Source organism: Lathamus discolor, chromosome 10, assembly GCF_037157495.1.
Source record: "Lathamus discolor isolate bLatDis1 chromosome 10, bLatDis1.hap1, whole genome shotgun sequence".
NCBI classification, from domain to species: domain Eukaryota; kingdom Metazoa; phylum Chordata; class Aves; order Psittaciformes; family Psittacidae; genus Lathamus; species Lathamus discolor.
The window spans coordinates 18,774,794-18,800,380 of record NC_088893.1 but is presented as its reverse complement, the minus strand read 5'-3'; the positions used below and the strand labels follow the sequence as shown (position 1 = coordinate 18,800,380).

The 25,587-nt window shown below is 43.8% G+C and overlaps 1 protein-coding gene across 6 annotated transcripts in view; it reads right to left on the bottom strand.

Moving 5' to 3' along the window:
• The window catches only part of FSTL4 (follistatin like 4), a 396,562-nt gene that overhangs the window by 348,518 nt on the left and 22,457 nt on the right, over nt 1–25,587 (bottom strand). The window contains exon 1 of one of the 6 annotated variants that reach the window (XM_065690679.1): nt 1,454–1,519. The exons of the other annotated variants lie outside the window; for them this stretch is intronic. The gene's annotated coding sequence lies outside the window, so the exon portion shown is untranslated. Of the gene's footprint in view, nt 1–1,453; nt 1,520–25,587 lie in introns of those variants that run through there. 6 annotated transcript variants of the gene reach the window in all.

Below are 25,587 nucleotides of genomic sequence, written 5' to 3'. Positions count from 1 at the left end.
CCCACAAGCAACAAAACTAACCTCCCACCTCCTTGTTCATAGTAAAATCAAACACCAGTGGCAGTGGCCTGGAAGTAACCTTGGAACAAGCACACCACCTTCTCCCACCAATTCAGAGACATCCCGCTCATGCAGAGAAACCTACATTCCAATGTGTTGGAAAATTGATATTGACTTATTCCTTGTATGCAGTTGTGCCTGAATTATTGATCCCAGGAGTGGCTGTAACCTTTGGAAACCATATTTCTCCACAGCACTCAGCAGAGAGTGAGTAAGATATCAAAGGACCAGAAGCCTGAAAACCCAACACGAATGTAGAGCCTGGTTTTACATGTATATAAAAATGCATTGCCTTCAAAACTAATGACCTCCTTTTGCCCTAGACAGCCCTCTCAATGCATCAATGGAAGCTTCGCTTCTGGAAACAGAGCTTGACACTGACTTTCTAGTGCTTCAATGGCTCCTTGAACCACCCACCTGAAGACCTCTTCCATTTTTAACAAGCCATAAGAATGGATGATGTATTTTAAACCCAGGATGTTAAATTAGACAGTTCCACAGTACATGCTGGGAGAGCCTCTAGTTGGGCATGACACTCCACACGGTGTGCTGAAAACATACTTGACAGTGCAGATCCATGTGCGAGCTGCAATGAGATGATGAAATAAAACTACATAACCTAAAGTGATGGGATGTTTTTTTAGGAGTGAACTGGAGGAAATAAGCTCTGATAGAAAACTCTGGATCTTAAATCCCTTCAAAACAGGTCCCTGGGGATTTATTATGTATTTGTGTTAAGAATGACACAACTTCGAAATATCATGCTTGATTTCTGTAAGCTGCGACTTGCAAAGAAAGATCATGTCTGATGATCCCATTTCAGGTAAACTGTTGGAGTGAATTATGAAGGGTCTAATCCTTTGCACTTATCTGGAGAACTTAATCATCAGGGGCTAACTGTGCTAATGCTTGACAGGACCTGCAAACCAGAGCACATCTGCCTCAACTCTGCACTCCGGTTAATTCAGTAATTGCCATCACATTAACCACTCTCTCCCCACTTCTGCAGCTGCATAGAGTGCTTGCCAGGATGTGTAAATTATTCAGTGGTCTCTTAATGCATAGATACATTGCCAGCCTTAATATTTGCACCAGATGATACAGCAAAACCTCCAAGGACCCCCATTTTAACACATTTCCCGTCTTATTTAATCTTTTTTATGCACTAGCTTAAGCCTCTGTGCCCTCATTGAATTGATTTTGCTGATACTTAAGGATGCCACGCAGGAAGCCTCAAGACACATCGCTATCTCTGAAAGTACAGACCTATTTTTGATCTGGATATTTTTACCCTGAGTGTCTAAATAATCATCACACTTGTATTTATCCTAACCGAAGTCAGCAGCGTTACATGCCACAAACTCACTGTCACCCACCTACTCCATCCGCTTACCTACTTCTGCAACCTCCTTGGCGTACCCAGATGACCCAGAGCTATCGGTAGAGGTTCATATTTCCCAAACTCATCCTGTTGTTACAAAGGATGGGATCACTGCAGCCACACAGGTATAGACCAAATGTCCTCATTCCCCTGTATGTCAATGGAAGTCAAAGGCCTTATTTCCATTTATGCTTTTGAATCCATCCCCTGTCCCTCCCCAGCCTTTACCCATTGGAAACATGACTACTCAATCAGCAAATTGCATAGAAATCACCCACAAGGCTTGAATTAACAAACTGATGTTCCTGGGGTTCAAATGTGGGCTCCCAGACATGCAGATTTTACGGCAATAGGAAACAAACTCCTTCTGGAGCATGGAAACCGCCAACCCAACCCTTCCTAGGAGAAGTAATTCCAAAAGTTCTCCTCAGAAATCCATTTTTCTCTCCTGGCAATTGCACAGCTCCTCTGTATTTCACCCGCAATTTGTCAAAGTTAAACAAAGACATACTTTGCATCTGGTGTCGATGTACAGAAGTAGTTACACACCAATACTGTGCCATCCGAGTTACTTCAAAACAGTGCTCATACCACTAAGCCATTCTCCAGAGGCACCATATCTCCAAAACCAGCCTTTCTTTCCTGCTAAATCCTGACCAAATTAGTTTAGAGCACAAATGGAGCTTCCCAAGTTTCTCGTACTCGTGAACAGAGGAATGCGTCTCATTTGGTAGACTCCAGTATTCAGATCTGCCAGGTAAAGTTTCCTTTCTAACAACCATAAAAAGCAATTCCTTTCAGAAACCCCTTTTACAGAAACTCTCAATTTTTAGCCTGCTCATACACTGGCCTTTGGGATTTGAAGCACACCGCATGCAAGAGCAGGCTAGCATTTTATTTAGGGAGAGAAAACCTGGTTTAGGCAGGGTACCTGTTCACTCTGAATCACCACAATGTGACAGATGCAATTTGCGAGCTTGCCACCCATGTTTGGCATCAGGTTTGCTACTTTTGCTTTAGAATCCACTTTTTATTTATCTGTTTATATATTAGTCTCATCTCCTTTATTTCCTCCAAGCCCAGGGAGCAGCACTTTGGATGGGAGCATTGGCCGTGAGCCCACAACAAGAAGATCTATTGGGGTTTTAATTTCCTGGATCCAATCTTTCTTTACTCCTTTGTATTAGATGAACCCTCTGTTTGCACCTCACCTCACTCCCGAACGCAACGCTCCTTTGGGCAGACACTGCAAGTAACCTGCTTTTAGTAACTTATGGAGAAAAACCACTTCTCAACAGTTTGCATGCTTTTGAAGGGCACCAATGATCAAAAGTAAGTTTAGTTCCTCAGAAGCGCTTCTTCAGCTGTGCCAAACCCATACCCATGTTATCTGGGAGAGGAGGAAAACCAGAAGCTGCGCTCAGAGAGGGATGGAGCGGAACATTACTCAACAGTTTGAGTAGTGCTGCGTCAGGCATAAATTCAGTTGCTCTTGTTGCTGCTGCTGGTTTGTGTCCAACCTAGTACATCGGCTGATTGCCAAGTCCAAAACAGACAAATCTGTGCGTACAAATATTTTAAGGGTGGCTGTCAAGAGGATGGAGCCAGACTCTTTTCAGTGGTGCCCAGGCACAGGATAAGGGGCAACAAGCACAGACTGAAACACAAAAAGTCCATCTGAATATGAGGAAAAGCACCTTTACTATGAAGGTGGCAGAGCGCTGGCACAGGCTGCCCAGGAGGTTGTGGAGTCTCCCTCTCTGGAGACATTTAAAACCCACCAGGATGTGAACCTGTGCAGCCTGAAGGTGATGAACCTGCTTCAGCAGGAGGGTTGGACTAGATGATCTCCAGTGGTCCCTTCCAACCCCAATCATTCTGTGACTCTGAGTGGGAGGGATTAAACCCAGCTTTTCCCAACTTTCAGTTTTCCCATAAAATTTCTATTCAAAGGTCCAGACTGTTTCTTAAGGGGGTGTAGCATTCACAGGATTAAATCACATCGTGTTTAGGTGATAGCATTCACTTAAAGCTGAGTTTCCGAAGTCATTTCTTTTAACTGCGACTTCAATCCGTATAAAACAAAGATTTACATATTCTGCCTGCAGATCACATTGTGCAACAAAAAAATTGCATTTATCTGGCACAATGAAGGTTTTTTTTTCCTATCTCCCACTGAGAAAAGATTTCCTACATCCTTTCCATGCATGTCAAAAATGGTGAAAGGATGGGGTTTTTTTACCCTGTGTATTATTAAACATAATGGTCAGGCACCCCTAGAACCCATCGCTGATTGAGATAAATGAAGCTATTTAGAGAAAAAAAAGCCTAATGAAGTCTCTTTGGTGCCTCTGAAACTCGGCAGTAAAGATAAATGAGAAACAATTTCTTGATATCCATTATTTTAAATTACAGATCTCAGCCTTGCTGCTCTTCTCAAGGTTTATTGAATTTTCATAGAATACCATCAACTTGTACATTCCACGTGTGGAATTGAAACCCCGGACAAATGGGTTTTTCCTCTGGTGTCAAGTGTGTAATGGGGAGAAGATCACCTCTGCCTCACCTGGATCAAGTAGGAAGTATTGCCAATGGTTTTGGATTAATGGGGAGGAGGAAATATATAAAACAAAGAAATATAATTACAAGTCAGGGCCTTAAAATGATGTTACTGGACTAAAATTCAACTTATTGTCCTCTTGCTTGTTCTGAAATATATCTGGTGCTCCTCCTCCTCTGCTCAAAGACTATAAATATGAATAAACCACAAGCTCCTGTCCTCAAACCCAGGGTCTACGTATCAAACCAAAGCCATAGGGCCAGACTGCCCACAAAAACCACTGATTCTAAGCACATCCCAGTGATGGCTTCCCGAGATGGACACTGACATTCTACATCTCTTCTCACTGCTCAAAGCTCCCAACTCCGGCACAGAAGCATAATCAGGCATATAATTCAAAACAGAGACCCGAGTGCAGCACAGACACAACTCACTGAGCTGTTCCAGGTCCTCCTTCCCTTGTAATTGCTAAGGATTGCATTCAAGAGCAGCAAGCAGGACCAGGAGCTCTGCCTCTCACCAATCAGGGTCTGGTTTGGGAACAACACACACAGTTAAATCCTTACCTTGTGACTCCCCTGTCATCTTCTGCTGCTGTCCTCAGCCTAAAGCATCCTTGCTTTTCCTACTCTGTATTGTAGACACGGAGAAAGACTTGCAAATATCTCAGCAATTGGGAGAAAGTTAATGACACAGCAGGAGGATGCTGCTGGATTTGTCTCTTACGGTTTTAGTATTTGCTTTATTACATCGGTATGGGGGGAGCAGAGCTGCTACTGGGTAATTTAAATTTAATCATTTATTTTGACACTTTTAACTAGAATGCCAAAAATACCTGCAACTGAGCAGCAGAGCTTTATTGTGCGCCGCTATAAATCTACATTACAAAAAAGGACTCTTCTTTAGCCTACTTTGATTTATCTTCAAGTGAGAGCTACCCAGAACTGCATAATGAAACATAATACTACTTACATTTAGGATGGCATTTTATCTATAAACTGGAAAAGGATCTAAAAATGGTGATTTTTTTAACTTCACAGCATTTTATAAGACCTCAAGAAATAAGAACTTAATCGTGGCAAGGCTAAGGCTCAGGACTCTTCCCTAAGGAATCTTTTGGATCTACAAGCCTTCTACGTGGTAGAAAAAGTGTTGTTCTGTTAAATGGAACCCATTCCTTAATATTGTCCATTTTATTGCTAAGTATGTCTGAAATCCTTAAAGCAATAGTTTCAAAGGCACTACTCTTCTTCAACCTATGCACGCTCAGCTGGGTACCTGCTCCTTCATGCGTAACCTTCCCAAAGCCCCTCTCATTTTGGAAGTTAAACACTGGATAGAGATTTCTTTAGTTTCTTAAGCCCAAAGTGCCTTACAAAAGGCTGGTGCTCTGAACTGGTGACACCCGATTCATCTTCTGTCTTTTAGATGCACAGAGTACTTACAGATCTCAAATGAGATAAAGCAAAGTAGCATCTCGGAGCAATTCCTACTACAGTTGTTTCCAGTATCTCCATTGCATGTAGACCCAATACCCAGCAGCACAAGGAGCACATTATCAGAGGTGTACACACTTCTAGTGTTGCAAACAGACAGAAAGGACAGGAAAAGCTGTCATTCAGCACATCCAGCCCACATGTACTCAAGGATTTCTAGCAGGTTAGGGTTGTACTAGCAGAGCCTACCTGGGAAGAACAGTGGGAGAGCAGAGCAACATTGGTAGTTAACTTTGGGCATTTGCTCAAGGTCCACTTCTAGACAGAACTTTAACATGGAATTAGTCACTGATCTATTTTACAATAAAATAACCCCTTTGGAACAGATCTTCAGCCTCCCTTTGCAGCAGGTGACACAGGTTATTCCACTTCTGCGCTCTACTGGGCTGGAATCGCTGGATGTGTGCACTCAGACACCCAGCTTCTCCCTACATCTGCCTCTTGTGAAGGCTTCATACAGCCACCTACCCTACAAGCTCATACAGCTCTTCAAGATTAAGTCCCTTTATACCAGACTCTTCCCACTATTCTCTAGCAGCTGAATCCCAAAGCACCTAAACTGACCTTGAAGAGCAGTGTTTACATACACCAGGCGGTCTTCTGAATGCTTCATGAGTAAAAACAAAGAAAACCCGAACTCCACACACATTATACACAATCAGCAGGGTTATTTTTGTGAAAACCACTATAATACAGAGGCTTTCCATAGTACAAAGACTTTGCATAAGGAAGCAGCGGGATTTGTATTAATCTGGCAGTTTTACAGTCACAGAACAGAGCCAAATTGTCCGTTTGTCAGTGATAATCTTGTGTCAGTGAAGTGGTTAATGCATTAAGAAGAAATCACTAAGTAAGAGTTTGTAACCTCCTGCCTGATCAGGAGCTGGCTGTTAAAGATGCATCAGCTGGAGACGCACAAGGGGGGAAGCACTGAACCAGCATTTAAGCAGAGGAACTCTCACCCCGCCGCAGGAAATTCAAGTGCTTCCAGCACTGACGGGACCCACTGACTCCCCTCTGCGGGTCGCCTGTATTTATAAGCACTTTATCAAGAGACTTGCTTTATTCCCTCCCCCACTTCTTAGCCACGTGGTTTTTCCAAGTCCAGGGAGGTAATGGGGAAAAAGCAGCGCTGAGCAGAGGCAATGTGCCTGGAGATGAGGCAGGAGCACCAGAAAAGCCACAGGCACAGACCAGAGACCCTGGGAGGCTGCAATTCCCTCCTAACTCAAAGGGATCATGGGGTGACCACCCTGCAAACCCCTCTGCTCCAGGGAATAGGGATACTTAGGTGTTCACACCATGTCTCTTGCAGCCCCAAGGTTATTCCTGCCCTAAAGATGAAGCATCCCAATGTAAAATGAAAAGACCATTAACACACAGAGGGGAAGGAAGGGAGAGCTACGTATTTTTTCCTGCAATTTAAGTTTGACATTCCCAAGTGCATGGATAAATGTGGTCCTTCCACCTGGGCACCCCTGCTCAGCAGCGCCTGGACAAAGGGAACAGCAAATGTGCCACTGAGACACCCAACATCTACCAAAAGCTTCCTGTTGACTTCAGTGGGCTTTAAACAGACATACATGGTACTATGAGAAAATACAAACACCCAGCCCCAAGGGCCTTGAGGCTTCACTGGATTTAAAAAGAAAAGAAGATAAAGCTGTATTTTAAGGAAGAACAGGAAAAGGAAACAATGAATTAATAACTGGTCTATTACATACTGTTATCAGATTACGAAACGTTAATCTATTACAGTATCTCCAGAATCCCAAGTGTTCGAAACTAGATAATAAATAGAAATTAATATCAATAAATCCAAACGCAGCAATCAAGAGCTGAACTTCCTTCTTTACTCTTTAAAACTAAGTCATTAGGAAAGAGGCACAACTTAGAGCAACTGGAGAAGGACCTCAAAATATCTGTCCTCAGAAAGAGATTTTGTATTTACATTCCAGAAACAGCATCTATCAGGCCATGTCCTCAGCTGGTAAAATGCGAGGCTGTCTCATTGATTTCAATAGAGTACAGCAGCTTAAAGCCTCTGGACTCTTTGGCATAATCCTTTCGTTTAAACTCAGTAAATCTAAAGTAAACTCCACTGGTTTCTGCGGGGTCGCTGACCTGCCTTTGGGTAAGCTAGAGGAAAGCCAGGAATTCTCTATCAGAGGGATAATCGCTGCCTTGTAATTTGTAATAAAGTACCCCCAGGATGGAGATTTTAGTGTGATCTGCAGAGGAAATCATTCCCCTTTTCCAGGGGCACGCTGCCCCCACAACCACGTTCTGCTGACCCTGGCATCCAAACCCCTCACTTGCTTTCCATGACGCTCCAACTCCTCTACCTTCACTGCCAGTTCCTTCCCAGAGCACAGCCTCATGGAGTCCCATTTTGACGTTTCCTTCTGGATCTGTGTTTCCCTCCAGCCTCACCCATGATATATCACTGCTAATCAAGCTGCTGCCTGCTTCCTATGGCTCTTCTGAGAAGTTATTACCCTGCCCATTCATCACCGAGTCAAGTTAATTCAGGCAATCTTCCTGATCCATGGCCCTGCACACTGAGTTGCGATATTTCATGTGATACGATATTTCTCTGTAATAATAGTTTCACCCTTTGAAGATTCTGATAAATGACATCAGGACGCTTTCAGTAATTAGTGCTAGAGCGAGATTCCCTTCTCGGTAGCCGGGAAGAGCTACTCCAGCATCACCATCTTTGACACATGGTGATTGAAGGGGCATGGGGAGGGGAAACAAAGCAGAATCCGAGTTCTCCATTTCCCAAGCGTTTTGAACCCAAGCTATAAACACATTGACTGCTTTGTTTGCCAGAAATACTGCCTGGGATGAAGGCAGGGCCTCTGAGAGAATCTAATCCAGCCTTCTGTGCCAGCTGGGGAAGGTCAACAAACCACATACATCCTTTGATTTCTCCACTAAAACAAAGCGGAACTCGAGCGCTTTTGATGCTCAAATCTTTTTAAAACAACCCAAAATTCCTATAGTTTTAGGAGGTACGTACTGTGCTCTAACGTTTGGATTCAAATGCATGAAAGGGGAAAAATAACTGGGAATCAAATGCATTTTAAAGAAGTTACTGGGAGGAAATGCAGGCTCCTTGATCTGCCTTAGGAAAAGAGAGTCTCCAAACCCATTTACAATGATGCAAAATTTTCCACTGCTAACAGGAATACAGAGCATCAGGGGTTTAAATCTTATGGAAACCTGAACATGCTGCAAAGCTGCACTGGAACACAATCATGGAGATGTTTTCAAGAGCAGGGCTTGAGTCAGAGTGTTCTGATAAGCACAGACTCACTTGAATTTGAGAAAAATCAAAGCAAATCCTTTAACAAAAGTAACAGAAAATCTGAGTGTCTGACAAACCGGCCAAAATGAGTGGCTGCTGATGGGATGCCTTCAGGGAACATCGCGATGCTCACCATTCTGCCCTAACACCTTTGAGCTTAACCACATATCAGCGACGACAGAGAATGAAGTTACATGGTCATTCTGGAGATTAGGGATGCAGGAATTAGAAGGAAAGATCATATTTGTGCAGGAGCTCCATTAACCACAGCAACAGGTAAGAGGAGAATAGGTGGTAAGAATCGGAGATGAATTACGTGACCATTTACCCGGTTCCCTGGCCTCTGCCCACCCCCAGCATTTCCTTCTTCCTCAAACATCATCAGTTTGCCTTTGCAGGGCTGGAAAAAGAGAGAGACCAGTGAAAACAGATTTATATCTGAGCCAGCAAATAAACCACACTCTCTGGCATCCACTGGAACTGCAAGAACTTGCCCTAGCTTGAGTATTTGCAGACATAGGCTCTGTTAAAAGAGTGATGCTGATGGAGGCAATGCAGGAAATCACCTCCCGGATCCCAGCATGAAGCATTACTTTTGTAAATTACAAAAGGACACAGTGGCTAATAGGATCAAGGCCTGGAGTGCAATAGAAGAGAAAGGACAAATGAGTGATGTCTAATATAAAGTGCAGTTTTGTTTGCTCTTCACCACCTGAAGGCAGCTAGCCACTTCACAATATTGCCTGCATTTATAAGGTCGCAGGGTTCTCTCCTAACACGGTTACAAGAGTGCAGTTGCCATTAATTTCAATAGAAGTTTCAAACATGCAGCAGCAGCAAAATAAGGTCTTAAAATTCCACCTGCCCTGCAAGATATTTATGGTTCTAGAGGGTGAAATCCATTGCAACACAGTTATTGTTAAAAGCAGGAATGAGAAAGAGATTCTGCTTTAACTAGCAAAAGAGGTAGAAGTGTGGGCTTCCTGTAGTACTGAATGCGGGATTTAGAGAGGGTGAGTATTACACAGTGTTGAGATGAACTCACCTGACCTAAAAATCACATTTTCTTTAGATTACATTTTCCATCATTGCCTCTCGACAGAACAGCTTCTTTCCCAGTGTCCTTGTCCAGGCATGGATTCCACCTGGAGCTCCCCTCATGATGCCAAACTACCCGGTTAAAAAGATGTAGGATTAAACTTGTCTATGGCTCTTAAATGCCCTATTTAACTGGAAACTGGGCAGCAGGAAGATTGAATACAACAGTTTTTGTCCTAGGAACAGGTAATACCACTGACTAGGAACAGGTAATACCAACTTGGAATCGCCAGACCCACAGCCATAGCCCCCCCTCCATTTACAAGGCAAAACACAACATAAACGTTTTAGGCTTCTAATGTCTGTGCTGTGCAAGTAATTAAGTGCTGTGCTCTTAATACTAGGCTGGAAAACATGGCTCAAAAGCAGGCTAGGTCATAGTGCACTGACTCTGAAATATGTTATTTAGACCTAGGAATGTATTAGCTTTTAGGCACTGTTTCAGAAAGAATGAGTCTGTTACTGTGAGCTGTATAACCCATTAATTTCCACACCAGCATTAATTTGCTTTTTAGGTAGTCTGCATAAAACCCCAAAACATCAAGCATTTGCTGGAGATCAATTGCTAAGGAAGAGATCAAGCAGGTCCTGATGCTCTAAATTCATACCTTTCACTGGGGTACTCACATGTTCGCGCTCTGCCTCAAAGGGATCCAGCAGCACAAATGGGAGCATGCAGCACAGCACCAAAGGCACTGGCACACAGACAAGGAGAGGCTGTGAACATTTTCCTGCTCTGCAGCACCCCAAAAGCACCATAACACCTCAGTAGATGTACAGCAGGGGGCACCAGATGGAGCAAAGGTGCTGGTAAAAGGTGTTTGTAACAAAAGGCAGTAATAAAAAGCCTCTTTGTCCTGTTTAGGAACAGTCTTTGGGCCACTACCACTTTTGACAGCTCAGCAACCCTCAAAAACCAGACATGGGTGCATACAATCTCTTGATGCAGCTGCATCGGACAAAAATAAGGAAAATGGACTGAGCGCACCTAGCACTAACAAAAAGCTACCTAAGCCACAGCTATGTACAGTCAAATACCAAAATACCACCTGCAGCACTGAAAACGGCACTGCTGATGGTAGCATCACCCCAGGAAGATAGATCTGACCTCCACTACAGAGGAGGGGAGAAAGCTGGCTGCTCTGTACCATCTGCACAGCTGCAACCCCCAACAACTGCGGCATTTCATCTGCTCTACGGCTACTACTAGCACTGCTTTGATAGTTAAGATTAGGATGACATTCAAAACCACCACTCAGACAGCATTTTGTCCCTCGCTATTTTCTTTCCTTTCATTATTTTTTCCCTATGAAAAACACTGCAGTTAAAACCACAACTAACTTAACCACAAGACACACATTTAATAGGCAACAAAAGAAATGAATTTATTTCCTGCCACACCTCCAAATGTGTTTGCACTCAGACACTGCAATATGAGCGATAACACTAATGGAATAAACCACCTCTGTGACAGGTTAACTTTATCCGTATTAAGGGTTTCATCCACCAACTGTAGCTTTATTGGTACAACATCCGAGTGCAACCCCAGCCCACCTACACACCTATGTGACCATTGGAGGAGGACAGCAGTGGTAGGCACAACAGATCTTCCTTTAACCTACCTAGCCTGGTACTGATTACAGTGATGTTGGGGCTACATAAACATTGGCATGGGAGGACTCACAGTACCAAACTCCTGCCTCTTACAGCTGCAGCATCCTTGCTGGGATGAGATTCTGGAGACCCAGCTTAACTCAAGGCAGCCACATCCTCACATTGCTATTCAGCAGTGGCAGTAGGTAAATCCATCAGCACATCCCAAATCGATGGATTTACTACTGCCAGTTATAACTAACACAGCTGAATCAGATACACTGTATTTGGGAATCAGATGGGATATCATATTTGTATATGGTTATACAAATAGCAGCTGTGCTGCCATTTATTCCCAGCTTATTCCTTGCGATGGTCAATGAGATGGTTTCCAGCCATCAATAGTGAAGTTTAAAACAGGACCAGCTGGAACCAGAATGATGCAGTGGACTGGGAAATCCCATCCCAGGCCAACCAAACCCCAGATGACAGGTTTGTTATTGCTGGTGGGGCAGTACAAAGGCTGTCAAAGACAATGAAAATACAAAATCCAAACAGACTGCCCATTTCCCTATACACATGAAAACCATTCCACTTCCATTATTAATGCACTTGGGCCCATTTGTCAAGAATTCCACAAAAATGAGCTCAGAATCCAAGCAAACCCCCAGCATTCTTATGATAATGCTGGTGAGTCTGCAGGACGGAAGATTAGGCTGCACACTGTGCTTCTTCCCAGCAAATCCCTCCCCACCACTCGAGATTATTTTGAATCAAAACGAGGAGAAAAATGAACTGTTTAAAGCATCAGCAAACAAAGGCCTTTTACCAGTAGGCCTTTATCCTCAATTTATGCTGCTTTTATACTTTGTTATATATGAAAATGTAGTGCCTTGAGCCCCCCAACTCTGCTACTGCTGCTTTTAACACTTTTACCCAGCCAGTCAATCATTTCTTTACCATTTCCATTTTGTTTTCAATTCAAGAGGAATTGGTTCTTTTATCAGTTATTTATTTAGGATTTCAGTAAATTGATTTTTCCCTTCTATGTGCACTGCACAGCCAAACCATTCAAATAGACAAACCCCAGTCTGCTCATTTATTTGATTTTCTCTCCCCATTCAGATGAGTTTCCAAATCCCCCCCTCTTTGCACCCAGCTCTTCTGCAGCACTTCCCAGTGCACCGGTTTGCCCAGGGCCATGCACCACCAACCCAATCAGTTAGGTGTCATTCTAATAGCAGTAAGTTGTAGCAATACAGATGGTGGATGAACTGAAGTCTGCACACAACAGTGCCAATATTACAACTCTATCAGCCCTGGGGTGCCCAAAGCATTCAAACAGTTCCATGCAGCCCATGTCCCCAGACTAGTTCACCCCATCTTGGTTTGAACCTGCCCCAAAAGCTGAAAGGTTTTCTCCCCAAAGCCTACAAAACCTGCTCTTTATTGGCCTGCAGGAAAATACCAAGGTGCTGTTCTGCAAGCTTTTTTCCCCACCCATTACAAATGCAAACACGTACATGCTCATTTCTCTACTTTCGTCTCCCCAGGGCTGGCATGTACCCAAGGGACCATGATGAGAGAGACTCGCATGGCACGCTGAAGGGGAAAAGTAAGTGTATTAAGGAAACGGTGTAATAAATCCACACCTGTCACAGAATGATGCCCACAGAAACGAACCGCACACGAACAGGCTGTTTCAGTCAGTTGTGTGAAATTCACTCCAAAGCGACAGAAAATGAGGCAGAAATGGGTGAATCACAAAGCAAAAGCTGGAATGCAAACATCGTGATGCCCTAACTCTCCTGGAGAAGAGAGGGCTGCGTGGGGACCTCAGAGCAGCCTTCCTGTATCGGAAGGGGGGTGGATAGGGATGGTGGGGAGGGACTCTTCATTAGGGACTGTGGTGACAGGACAAGGGGTAACGGGTTAAAACTTAGGCGAAGTTTAAATTGGGTATAAGGAAGAAATTCTTTATTGTTAAGGTGGTGAGGCAATGGAATAGGTTACCAAGGGAGATTGTGAATGCTCCATCCCTGGCAGTGTTCAAGGTCAGGTTGGATGAAGCCTTGTGTGGGATGGTTTAGTGTGAGGTGTCCCTGCCCATGGCAGGGGGTTGGAACTGGATGATCTTGAGGTCCTTTCCAACCTTAACTATTCTATGATTCTATGTATTTTCTCTACAGCCTCAGAAGAGCTGGAGGAAAGGGCTGTTGCTTTCTGTTCCTTTTATCAGCTCCTACATAGCAGAAGGTTCCATAACCCACAGCCTGTATGGACACGCTGCACCAAGCTAAGGTGGCCTTCACATTGCCCACCCCTCCACCGTGACATGGAGTTTAAATGAATGCCCACCCCTTGGTCCACATCCTCTGCAGCACTCAACACTGAAGCCAACAGAATGTAACGTGCTTGGCAAAACTACGAGTCACTGTAAAAATCCCCTTTGTAATATTTCCCATGAAGAGCTTAGTCACTTTGTCCTGGTTTAATGGAGTAATTTATCACCAGATTCCTTTTAAAAGTAACTAATATAGATAGATTAGATAGTAAGACGTGATGCATAAAGAATAATAGTTCATTATTTAATGATAAGTTTCCAATATATTATAATTTTGTGTGATTGATTAGAAAGTCCGTTGGTTTACTCTAACATCTTTTTAAAGACTTCTCAATATCAGTTCAAGATTAAAAAGTTAAAGGCAGCTTAACCATCAGTTCTAAAAGTAACCTGGAAGAGCTTTGGTTTCTGGAGCACTTGAAATCATCATCTGGCTTTTTGAACATCAAAATGGGGAGCATTCTGCTTACCCCCCATTTCAGTATCACTGCAGCTCAATTACTGAGTTGATAAATAGCATTTAAACAAGTAGGGCTGATTCAGCTGCTTGTGGAATGCCCATTTCTTCATCACTCTTTAATGAGCAGCATCTCTCCATTCTCGATGAACCTCAGTGGAGACACACTTACAGACAACCAAGAAGCTAGTTTCTAGATATTTCTAAAGCATGCGTTAGATCAGGATCTAAGTAGCAATCCTTCCCCAGCACAGAAATACTTGCGCATCAATGAGCCACAGCCAGGAAACAAGGTAAAAATGATAAGTGAGTCTAGAAAATAAAAAAGAAAATGGGAAAAAACATAAGATAAAAAATAAAAAAGAGGAAGAAAGAGAAGTATGTCCATTAATAGACCCATTTGCACCAAAACAGTCACCTTGACCACAACACAGCTACAGGTCAAAGCCCCAGATTTCCAGGCCCTTACTGAAAGTTACTTCCTTCCTTCAACTCCCATATGGAGACAGGCTGAGGAAGTTGGGGCTGTTCAGCCTGGAGAAGAGAAGGCTGCGTGGGGACCTCAGAGCAGCCTTCCAGTACCTGAAGGGGGCCTATAGGGATGCTGGGGAGGGACTCTTCGTCAGGGACTGCAGTGACAGGACAAGGGGTAACGGGTTAAAACTGGAACAGGGGAAGTTTAGATTGGATCTAAGGAGGAAATTCTTTCCTGTGAGGGTGCTGAGGCACTGGAATGGGTTGCCCAGGGAGGTTGTGAGTGCTCCATCCCTGGTTTAGTGTGAGGTGTCCCTGCCCATGGCAGGGGGGTTGGAACTGGATGATCTTGAGGTCCTTTCCAACCCCAACTATTCTATGATTCTATGATTCTTATACTGTATTAAGTCAGGCAACCCCTGTGACCTGCCAGCCCAGATATTCAGCCTGTGCTGCACATGTGCATGAAGAATCTTGTAGCAATTTCTGCTTCCAGAGACAGAAAATAGAAATAAATTCAGCGCCAGTGTGGTTCTAATGACCTTGAGTAAACCCGAAGGAAATTTGCTCTCCAGTAAAACTAAACCTCTATTACAAGAAATACTTTTTAACCTCCATACGGATTCAGGCACTTTGAAATTTCAGCCTGAAAACCACCTCTAATCTCTTCCCTGAATGATAATTCCTTGAGATAACACTGCAAAAACAATCCTGCACCGGGGTGTGATTATCGTTCTGAAAAGGACATTTTCAACCAACTACTTGCAATACAAATCCGAGTTGTAAATCAGAAAGTAGGCTGTAATTTAAGGTCAGCAACTTTGGATAAATGGTTTAGGTAAGTAGCAGTAATGTGACCACGGGGTCCAATGCAGGACCCTGTCGCATGAGCTGCGCATCTCTTGGGCTGGCCAAGGTGGTCCAGGATGGTCTCCAGCCAAAATGCCAACAAGCACATCACTTGGTTGTGTCCTTCCTCTGCAGGGGAGAGGAATGGATCTTCCCGAGCTCCTTGTGCCTGCACGTGTGCACACAGAGACACTACTCGGGGCAAGAGCAGCAAATGAGTTCATCTTTCAAACAATGAAATTAATACACCGGCAATAGAATATGCAATTTCTTGTTTACTGCCTTTCAATTCAAACCCATCGCCAGAGGTTGTCAGTTTAACAACAGGGAGAAAATGAATTTGACAGCATTTTAAAGCAGCCCGGTTAAGTCACAAGGACCTCTTGATTCCACTGCTGCATCCCAGAAAATGATGAGCCCTTCCCTTTCCATCCTTTCCCACCCCATCTTTGGCTGCAGAGCCTTTCCATGGACACTCAGGAAACACGGACCGAGCGGAGCAGTGGGAAATGTAGGCTTTGAGGCAGGAAAACCCAGAAGTGCTTGAAAAAGTAATATATATTTTCATCATGATAATCTACCCGGGTTTGTTTTCTGTTAAAGAACAAACAAAAATGTGATTTGCAATCAGAATGTCTGCAAAGTTCATCTGATTTAAAAGAAAAACCTATATAGTGACAAACTTTACTCTCAAATCATACTTTTGGAGACAAAAAGAGAAACACTTTGTTTTGGAAATGTCAAAATGAGATGTATATTATTATAATGAAACATGTATTATAAATGATGTGTTCAATATTTCAACACTCCTCACTTTGGCATTCATTCATCATTTCATCCAAGACCAGCTTCACTCTGGAACAGCATGGCAGAGATCTATCCAACCTGCCTGCACACACGGCTCAGCATCACAGCACCTCTTTCATTATTAACACCCATTTCAATCGACCCAGAAACTCTTATTGGCCACAGACAAATCCAAACCATTGCTCAGCTGCTACAGAGGCCCCGTGTCTGCCTGCAGTGCCCATCCTGGGCATCCACCGGCAGCTGTTAGAGGAAGGGCACAGCTGGACAAGAGCCTTGTGTCTCAAATCAATGGCTGGATGAAGCAGCGCCCTTTCTTTTCCAATAAGGGCACAGATTACATTCCCATTATAATCAGCAAGGAAAAAAGAAAAGGAGCGTTTGGACAACAAATGCCTGCTGAGGAACAGGATGGGCTTAATCAATAGCCAAGCACAGAATTACCTCAGCAGATTTCAGCTCATTTCCATAGAAAATGCAGATTCTGCAAAAACCATAGATAAATAACATGAGTTCTCCTTGCCAGCCCCGTGGAGGGGGGGCTCCGGACCACCCCGTCTGCTCCCCAGCACGAGCAGCCTCTGCTAAACAGCCTGGGCTCTCAATCTAACATCAAAGCTGCTGTGCACGCACATCCAAATGAAAGCAGAGATGAAAGCTTCGTTCTGAAGAGAACATCCTGCAACCCTTCTGGCCCGAATTGAGCACTTTACATCTGGGCTTCATTCTGCTCTCAGTCGCACGCGTGGCAATTCAGAGCGATTTGGCCAAGTCATTAACTGTGGGCTAAGCAGGACTTCTCCTGCTGCCTTCTTTCAAGTTGTCTTGATAGATACTGGCTCAATCCTGTTTAGTCTTTGTTTCTTCTTGTTTCAAACCACTGTGGTTTGTTTTAAATTATTCCCCCTACACACAGCGCAATCCTGTTCAACATTTCATGTTAATTCGCTGTACCTAAAACAGAAAAGACAAGTGTTCCACACGCTCCATGGGATACTTCTTGAAGAAACAAAGATGAGGAGGTTTTCTAGAAACACCCAGTGAGTGGAAATCCATCATTAGGGATGATGAATTTCCTGACCTGACTCCATTCTCTATACTCAAAGCGTTGGTAGCATCTACAAACAGCAGCAATGCCCATCCTGCGCTTGCTGCAGCTTTAAACACACCCCAGCCCAGCTGTAAATGTTTAGTCCTGGATCTGCAGTCAGCCAAACTTTGGGCTTCTCTTCCTTCTTATTTAGGAACCAAAACCTGAATTAATCCCTGTTCAGATGAGAAAATTCTATCTTGGAACTTGAAACACGGGGCAGTATTTTTCCAGCTCGATGTGCACTCGTATCAACCTATTTCCCTTCATTACAAAAACAATAAAAAGCAAACAGTGACAGAGCCAAGAGTAGAGGGTTGCATTTCCTTATCAAAAGTTGAGCTTGGCCATAATGCTATTCATATGAAATCTGATATGAAACCTCATGGGTGTCATGATGTTCTTTATATTACAGTAAATTCAATACATTAAGGATGCAGAAAAATCTCATTTGGGACTGCAAAGCAGCCAAGAGTCCTCGCAGATTCCCCAGGAGCCAAGCGAACAGCAAATCACAGCAGCTCTCCCAAGCGGTGCAGAAGTAAAATGATGGCATGTACCAGTACCAGCACCAGCATCCGTCTGGGGCAGCGCAGAGTGCTTTACAAACCTTAATAAATGTAAGCCTTACAAATCTCTCTTGTTTCACAGATAGTGCATCGTTGCCATCCTTCACTGAGGAGAAGCAAGGCGCAGAGAGGTCCACAGCACTGCAGAGAAGGATGTAGCATCACCCCATGGAAGCCAGGCCAGCCTCTCACCTGCACCAGCTTCACAGACCCTTTATCCCTGCAGGGCCAACAAGATCCCAAACACAGACAGCACACAGTTTAATGATCTCTTTGCAGAGCAACTGAAGACAATAACCCCACCATGGGATCCTCTTCACTAACACCAGCACAGCAAGTGTGAGGACACAGCCTCTGTTACCAAAGACCTAAACAAAGAAATGTGCACAACTCCATGTGCAGCTTATTAACACTTCATTATCCATACACAAGGGGCTTGTAAATAACTGTCTGCAGAAAGATGCTCAACAGCATTACAGTCAATAGCTGTGGTGTTCTGGATTTGCCCGTCTCAGCAAGAATTAGGGAGCCCAGGTAAGAGGCTTATTGACAGGACAACAAACCCAGCACCAGCTAAGCCAAACGCCTGCCACAAGGTTCTTTAAATCATCTAGCTTTTCTGAGGCTTTACCTGCCGGTCAAAAGCCAGCCGTCTCCGCTCCTCACCTCACACACAAGCAGAGAAGCTGTGTCTGCCTCTCCCATTGTCTCTGCTGTATCCATGAGCACTGGTGCTCTACTCTCACTGCTGGTGGGAAGGGTTCAGCTCCAGGGACCCCCAGCAGCTGCTGAGCAATGCACAACTGCCAGAGATGGCAGAGAGCTGTTAGATGTCCTTTCAGCTTCACACAAAGAAGGTAGAGCACCTCTCTAAGCAGATGTCATGAAATCAGCCCCTGGATGCTGTTATCATTTTGTTTCAGAACAGGAAAACATTTCCCTATATTTCTGTAACTTCTATTTATGGTTTAATCAAATGAGAATCAACGCAAAAAGCAGTAAATATCCTTCTTTACCCCACCTCCCAAATTATTGCCTGTTCTGGCTTAGTTCAGCAGAATAAACTCCATTTTGTATGGGAAAATGCTGCAGTGGTGGGCATTCCGTCTGGACTGGGGTCATGGCATCATAGAATGAATCACAGAATGATTTGGGATCAAAGGACCTTAAAGCTCCTCCAGCTCCAACCCCTGCCACAGGCAGGGACCCCTTCCACTGGAGCAGCTTGCTCCAAGCCCCTGTGTCCAACCTGGCCTTGAGCACTGCCAGGGATGGGGCAGCCACAGCTTCTCTGGGCACCCGCACCCTCACAGGGAAGACCTTCTGCCCAAGATCCAATATGGATCTTCCCTGTCTACATTTAAACACATTCCGCTTTGTCCTTTCCCTATAGTCCCTGATGAAGAATCACTTTTCCCCTATGCCCATCCTCAGACAAAGCTGTGGTACCCACATAAAACCCTGCAACTCAGAACACAGCCACAGGTTCTGTGAAGACTGTGAATTACTATTAAATGGTGCAAAAGCCTCCCCTGGATCCTGTGGACACAGTGACACACAGCTAATAACACAGAACCCTCCTACAGGATTCCCAGCTAGTTCTAGGCTGCGGGTTGCTTGTATCTGGTATATTCAGGGTTGTAACACACCAGCTAGACCAACTGGCTGCGGGAATGGACATCTCTTTAGACGCTGGTTTCCAGCTCCATGTTGTACAGGACAAGTAAGGTGCTGAACACACTTTGGTGGAGCAGTCTTCCTGGACAATACCTGTGTCTATATCCATATATCCTTCTAGCCAAATAGAAATAGTCAAAGAGAAATGCAAACACTGTCATGTTCTGAAATGCAAAAACTTGTATTTTACGTGTTATTTCAATCAATTTGATTTCAAATTTTATATCACACTGAAATATAAACTTTGCTCCACTTATATATGTTCAATATACTATAATATGTATTCAAGTAATTGAAATAAAGTATTTTCTCATATTAAAACTTCAGAATCATAGGAAGGCAATAATTTGGTCTTACTGAAATAATAAAAAAGCTGTGAATAATTCACATACTTTAATAATTTCCTTTCACATAATTTTATCTTTTAATTCAAATTCTAGATGAAAAGCCTTGAAATGACAGGACTCCCCACAAACAGCTTTCAACTTGTGACTGGTTCCAGTCCTTTCATCAGAAGTTAACTGGAGTGCACGGAAACTACCCCAATGGCACAAACAGAGCCCCAGGGTTGCCTTACACCCATTGGCAACAGGCTCAGCATCAACAGCCTGGGTGGGAAGATGCACTCCTCATTTAAACCCAGATCCTCAAACAGGCAGGACCCTGCTTCCGGCTTTCCTGAGCACTTCCCAGCACTCCAGCACCCACGGAACCAAATCCTGGTGCCAAACATCTGAACATCACTGAGGGTTCTTGTCCGAGATTGATTTGCCTCCATACTTAATGCACGTGTTTTACGAGTCAGCTTGCAGGAACGCTACATCTTTGCACTTACACACCGTCCTCTGCCATAAAAATCTCCACTTCTCAGTCACTCAGCCTTGTCTGCCCTGCTAAAATGTTTTGGAGCTGAAATGCCTCTTACTCCAGCTTTTGCATGAGTCATTAATCAGGCCCTTCTCACACCGAGCGGTTTTATTTTGGTGTTAGAAACCCACACTTTGCAGTAGGAGACCAATTTCTGCAGCACAAATCAGAGCAGGAGCCTTTGAATTGTACCTTTCTTACAGAAAAAGGTTAGAATTAATGATAGAACATAACTCAAACCATTTTTTGCTGTATGCATTAATAGGACAAGTCCCAGTCCAAAAGTACCAAAGCACAAGGTAGCAAAGGAAAAATGCATGGGAACAGTCACAAAGAAGAGAACAGAAGAAAAAGGTGGTGCAAAGGGGAGGTCAGCATTCCCTCTGCACTCTGCATCCTTCTGAAGCACAGCTGGTATCTCACAGCTAAGGGTCCCTACCATAGACACCACCTCCATCAAGATCTGATGAGTGATGCAAAGCCTGGCCGTGGAAAGCAGCATTGCGCGTTCACTTGCTTTCCTTCCATCCTCAGGATTACAGTGAAAGGCCAGAAAAAGACATGCAAAGAGGCTGAAAGGCTTTATACAAACCAAATCACCTGAGGGATTTTACATTACATTATCTAGGAATTAGAAGGAAAACTGAGAAATGACTTTTGTCTGGTCCTTGTAAGGGAATCGATCCTCTCCAGGAACAAGTCAATAAAGGTCCAACTTCACCAGGATTTGGACAAACAAGATCGGATCCCAGCAGGTCCATCTTAGATTTAATTACTTCTCTTTTTTCGGCCTTTCTCACTAAAGCAGACTCATTCAGAAGCAAGGCACATATCCAGGAACACCCACGACAGGTTAGCTCAGCAGCAAAACCAACAGGCTGTAAAGCAAACGCATTACTGACCTAATGCACTACAAAGCTTGCTGTGTAATAATGGTGTGTATAAATAACAGACTGCAAAGCTCACTAAAGCCAATCAAAAGTATAGATTAGCTTATGAAATCTCTTCTATTTTGATACGCAGAAAGAGCAACACCAGTCAGCAAGTGGATGCTCTTGGGAGCAATGCTGGGCTTTCAGCATCTCCGCTTTAGAGGTCTTCTACTAGTATGTTATCACTGCAATGTTTCACATGGTGGTCCTCCACCAGGAGAAGTGTAGCTGTCAATGACAGCTATATTCCAGCCACAGGCTCCCAAAAAGGCCAAATCCAGCACAGCTGCCCTGCCAATCCCAGTCTCAGCACCTCGGTCCTGTTTTGTGACCCACCAGCACAGCCTGGCACCACCATGGGGAACCCTTCTGAGGTGTGCATGGGGCAGGCAATGGTTATGGATACACAGCTCCCTCCAGTGTCTCCATCACTTGGATACAGAAGCAACTCTGTTCCTAAATGGCTGTGCCTGCTTAACCAATAGAGATTCCATATGCTTATTTTCTGCTTTTTATAGAAGTACTTCCTGATTACGTACCATGTCTGATATTCCTATTTACAATATTTCCTGATTAAATGTTATTTACTCAAGTTTACCTACAAAAACATAATCACACTTTTGCCTTAACTAGGTGCATTTACGATGCCAACATAGCATTACACATGCAAGATAGATGAGAGAACAGGTGAGGAATAGCTCACCCATTCTGCAAATCATCATCTACATCCACAAAACCTGCTAGTATTAACAGAAGGCATACAGATCCTGCTGAAAGACAGACACCAAACCCCCACGCAAATGGCCACGTTTGTGGTCTGACTTCCTATGTCACACAGAGCAATGTTTAGAGCCCAGCAAACCAGATTCTGTGCTCCTATAGTCTCTTAGATGTCAAGTCAACTTGTCGATCATCTTTTAAAGCAGATGCGCAAAGCAAGGAGGCTGCAATTAGACTCTTCCAGGAAAGACTTCACGTTTTACCTTGCAGACAATGTAAGTCACATTGCATATGTTAATCAAAGCAATTCCTTAAGTTGTTGTTTAGTGTAAGGAGTGTCTGGTACAGCAAGTAAATTCTGCAATTAATATAAGCCACAACCCTCCTGCAACAATTTCTCTTAAATAACTTCCTTTTTCAAGAACCACAACTTGTGCTGAAAGCACATTTACATTTTATTACCCCTAAATGCTTAACTGCCATAACTAATGCTTGATTAATAAATAGCTATCTACTGCTGCCACTTTAAACCTCACCATTTATATGCGATTCTCTTGCCACTGAGTAATGTTCCTTCTTAAGCAGTCACAGAGGAAGAAAAGCATCAAAACAAAGAAAACAGCTTTAATTCATAGCATCTCCTAAGCCACAAATTCTTGTTCCAGCCAAGCTCATTAAATGCTGGGTGAAGCTTTAAGGTTTGTAGGGTTGTTGTTGGGCTTTGGGTTTGGATTTGAGGATGTTCGGGTTTTGCCTTTCAAAACCAAACCAAGCCTCCCATTCAGACACTGGGTTTCCCTTTCATTACTTCTTTATTTATTAAACATGCCACTAAGTCTGTAGCTCTTGAAGCACAAAGGCTTTTGGACTCATTTGAATTCAAATGCAACATTGTGGATCCTATTCGCTTGCTTCCAGGCCCTCACAATGGAACCTTTAGGAAGGAAAAAGAAATACAAAGAAAAACTGCAGAAGAAAATATGAATTGGACTTCAAAGCTGCTCAAAACCGACTCTGGGTAAAGGCCTTACCTGGGGTGGCTGCTTTTTCTAATGCAAATATCACAGATGTGTAACCATGCATGAAGCAGACCTCAAGCGCTTTCTGTTGCTTCAAACCTTCTCTCCTCAAATCCCGTTTCCTGAATGCTTGTGCCGTTCAGGTGGCAGCTGATTTAGCAGCTCCAGCTTGCTCTTCTTGAGGATAAATGAAGTTCAGGCTGGGAGCATCACTGAGAACCAGCCCCATTTGGTCCTCATCTTCACTCTTGTGGTGGTCCACACAGCCCAAGAAGGTAAATCCCCTCCCGCAGCCTGATCCTGCACTCTGTACCATATGTCATATTGATAAATGTGGTTTACAATTTCTTCCACAGAGCTACATTGCTCGGGCTGATAACACAATAGTAGAAACTCAATAAACAGCAGAGTAAGAAGCTGTTTTGAAAGGAAATAGTGAAGTCAATGGAAACCTCAAAGTGCAGTCAAAAGGAGGAAAGCAGAACTGACAGCAAAGGATCAGCTCTTGCTCTGCTTTTGTGCAAGACATCAGCAAAGGTTCCAACCTGCTGCGTGGCAGCTGTGGACACAGCTGTCGTTTTGGATCCGATTTCCTAATGCCCACTTTTGAATTAGGCAGACTTCAAAACTGATTAGGAACAGGCTTTGTTTCTGCAAGTGCTTCTAACAAGAAAAGCTTCCTCACAAGCCCTACAGCCTCATAACCCTTTGGCTAGCTCTAGAGATACATCAAAAAATCCACCCCCATAATCACAGCCTTTTTATCTTGGCAGGTCCCAGCCAAGCGCTCAGTAGTTTGGGTTTTCCAGTGCTATCAATAGTGCTAACAACTCATAATTGGTAATTTTTCAGAACTCCTTTCAAGCCTTGCAGGAACTTACTTGTATGAAATATTAACACGGAAAATGCTCTGAAGTACTAATAAATTTGTCTCTTTCTAGGCTCTAACACAGATGAAGAGTTGTACAGCAAAACTGAAGCTCCCTTTTGGGTCCTGGCAGGACATTGGATGTTGGTTGGTAACAGCATCCCACAAGCCAGCAGCACAAGGGCACTGACCCACTGCAGGCAATAGGAGCACCAGGACGGTCCTTCAGCCATTGCTACTCAGACATTCACCATCCCAGTTTCCAAGGATAGCCTAGCTTTGTGTTTAAGCAGTCAGCCACTTCTCAAAGAGACAAGCAGTCAGGTTGATAAATGTAGTTAGCTGCCTAAAGATGCAGAAAAGCATCAAGGGAGAGCTGCTGCAATCCTTTAAATAACTCCAAATTACTCTTTCTTCTGCATGCATAAACCCCACACAATTCCTGTTCATCGGGCACCAAAACTGGTCCAAACCCAAGCAAACCAGAACATTTCTACATGTGCAAAGTGCTCCCTTTAACTGCAGGGCACCTTTCCTCAAGGTTAAAAAAGCACTTGAAAGCTCCATATGCAGGCAACGCACCTTCAGTCATCAGCATGCAATAATAGAGACCATCCATTTTCCATAGACAAGAGTGCAAAGCTGAGGTGTCTGCACATTTAATTGAGATTATGGGGGGAATTAATTATAAGATGAACAATCTCTTGCGGTGATATGACAGAGCAATACCCATAACTGCAGCCCAGGTTTGACAGGACTGTAAGATCATAAAGAGAGTGCTATTGAAGCGCATGTGACTGAAAAGAAAATGACTTGTGACACCCCTGGAATGGGCACAGGGTATGTTTGGATAGCCCCCAAAATGCATTTTACCTTCCCAAATGTAAGAGAGATTTCAAAGCGTGTACAAAAGAAGCGGAGTGAGATTAACCCCAAACAGGCAGCGCCAAGGAAAGGGAAGGACTCATCAGGTGTGTTAAGAGCTAATCCTACAGGAGCAGCAGCAGAGGGATGGAAAATCAACGAGTCAAATTGCTCATTGCTCGCATGGGTTGGGGGTTGCGATTCAGTTTGAGTTATTTACTGCAAAATTTGAGGGTAACAATCTCTTGCAGCTCTTCTGTCTACCCTGCGCCAAGGATTCGGTGTCTGAAAGTACCTTCTTTTAATCTGTTTGCCAGATGTTTTCCACGCAGTCCTTTAAAACAACACTGTGTGGAGGACTTGAGACTGAAAGGAAGGCTTGGTGCATTACATCTATTGTTCATTTCCTCAGCTCCTATGCCTACACAGGCAGAGCCACGCAGCAAGGGGAGATAGCCCTTCCGCATGAAGTGTTAATAAAGTTTTAATAATAAAACATTTCTCCAGGCATCAAATTCCCCACTGAGGACACTGGAGTTTTACCATTAA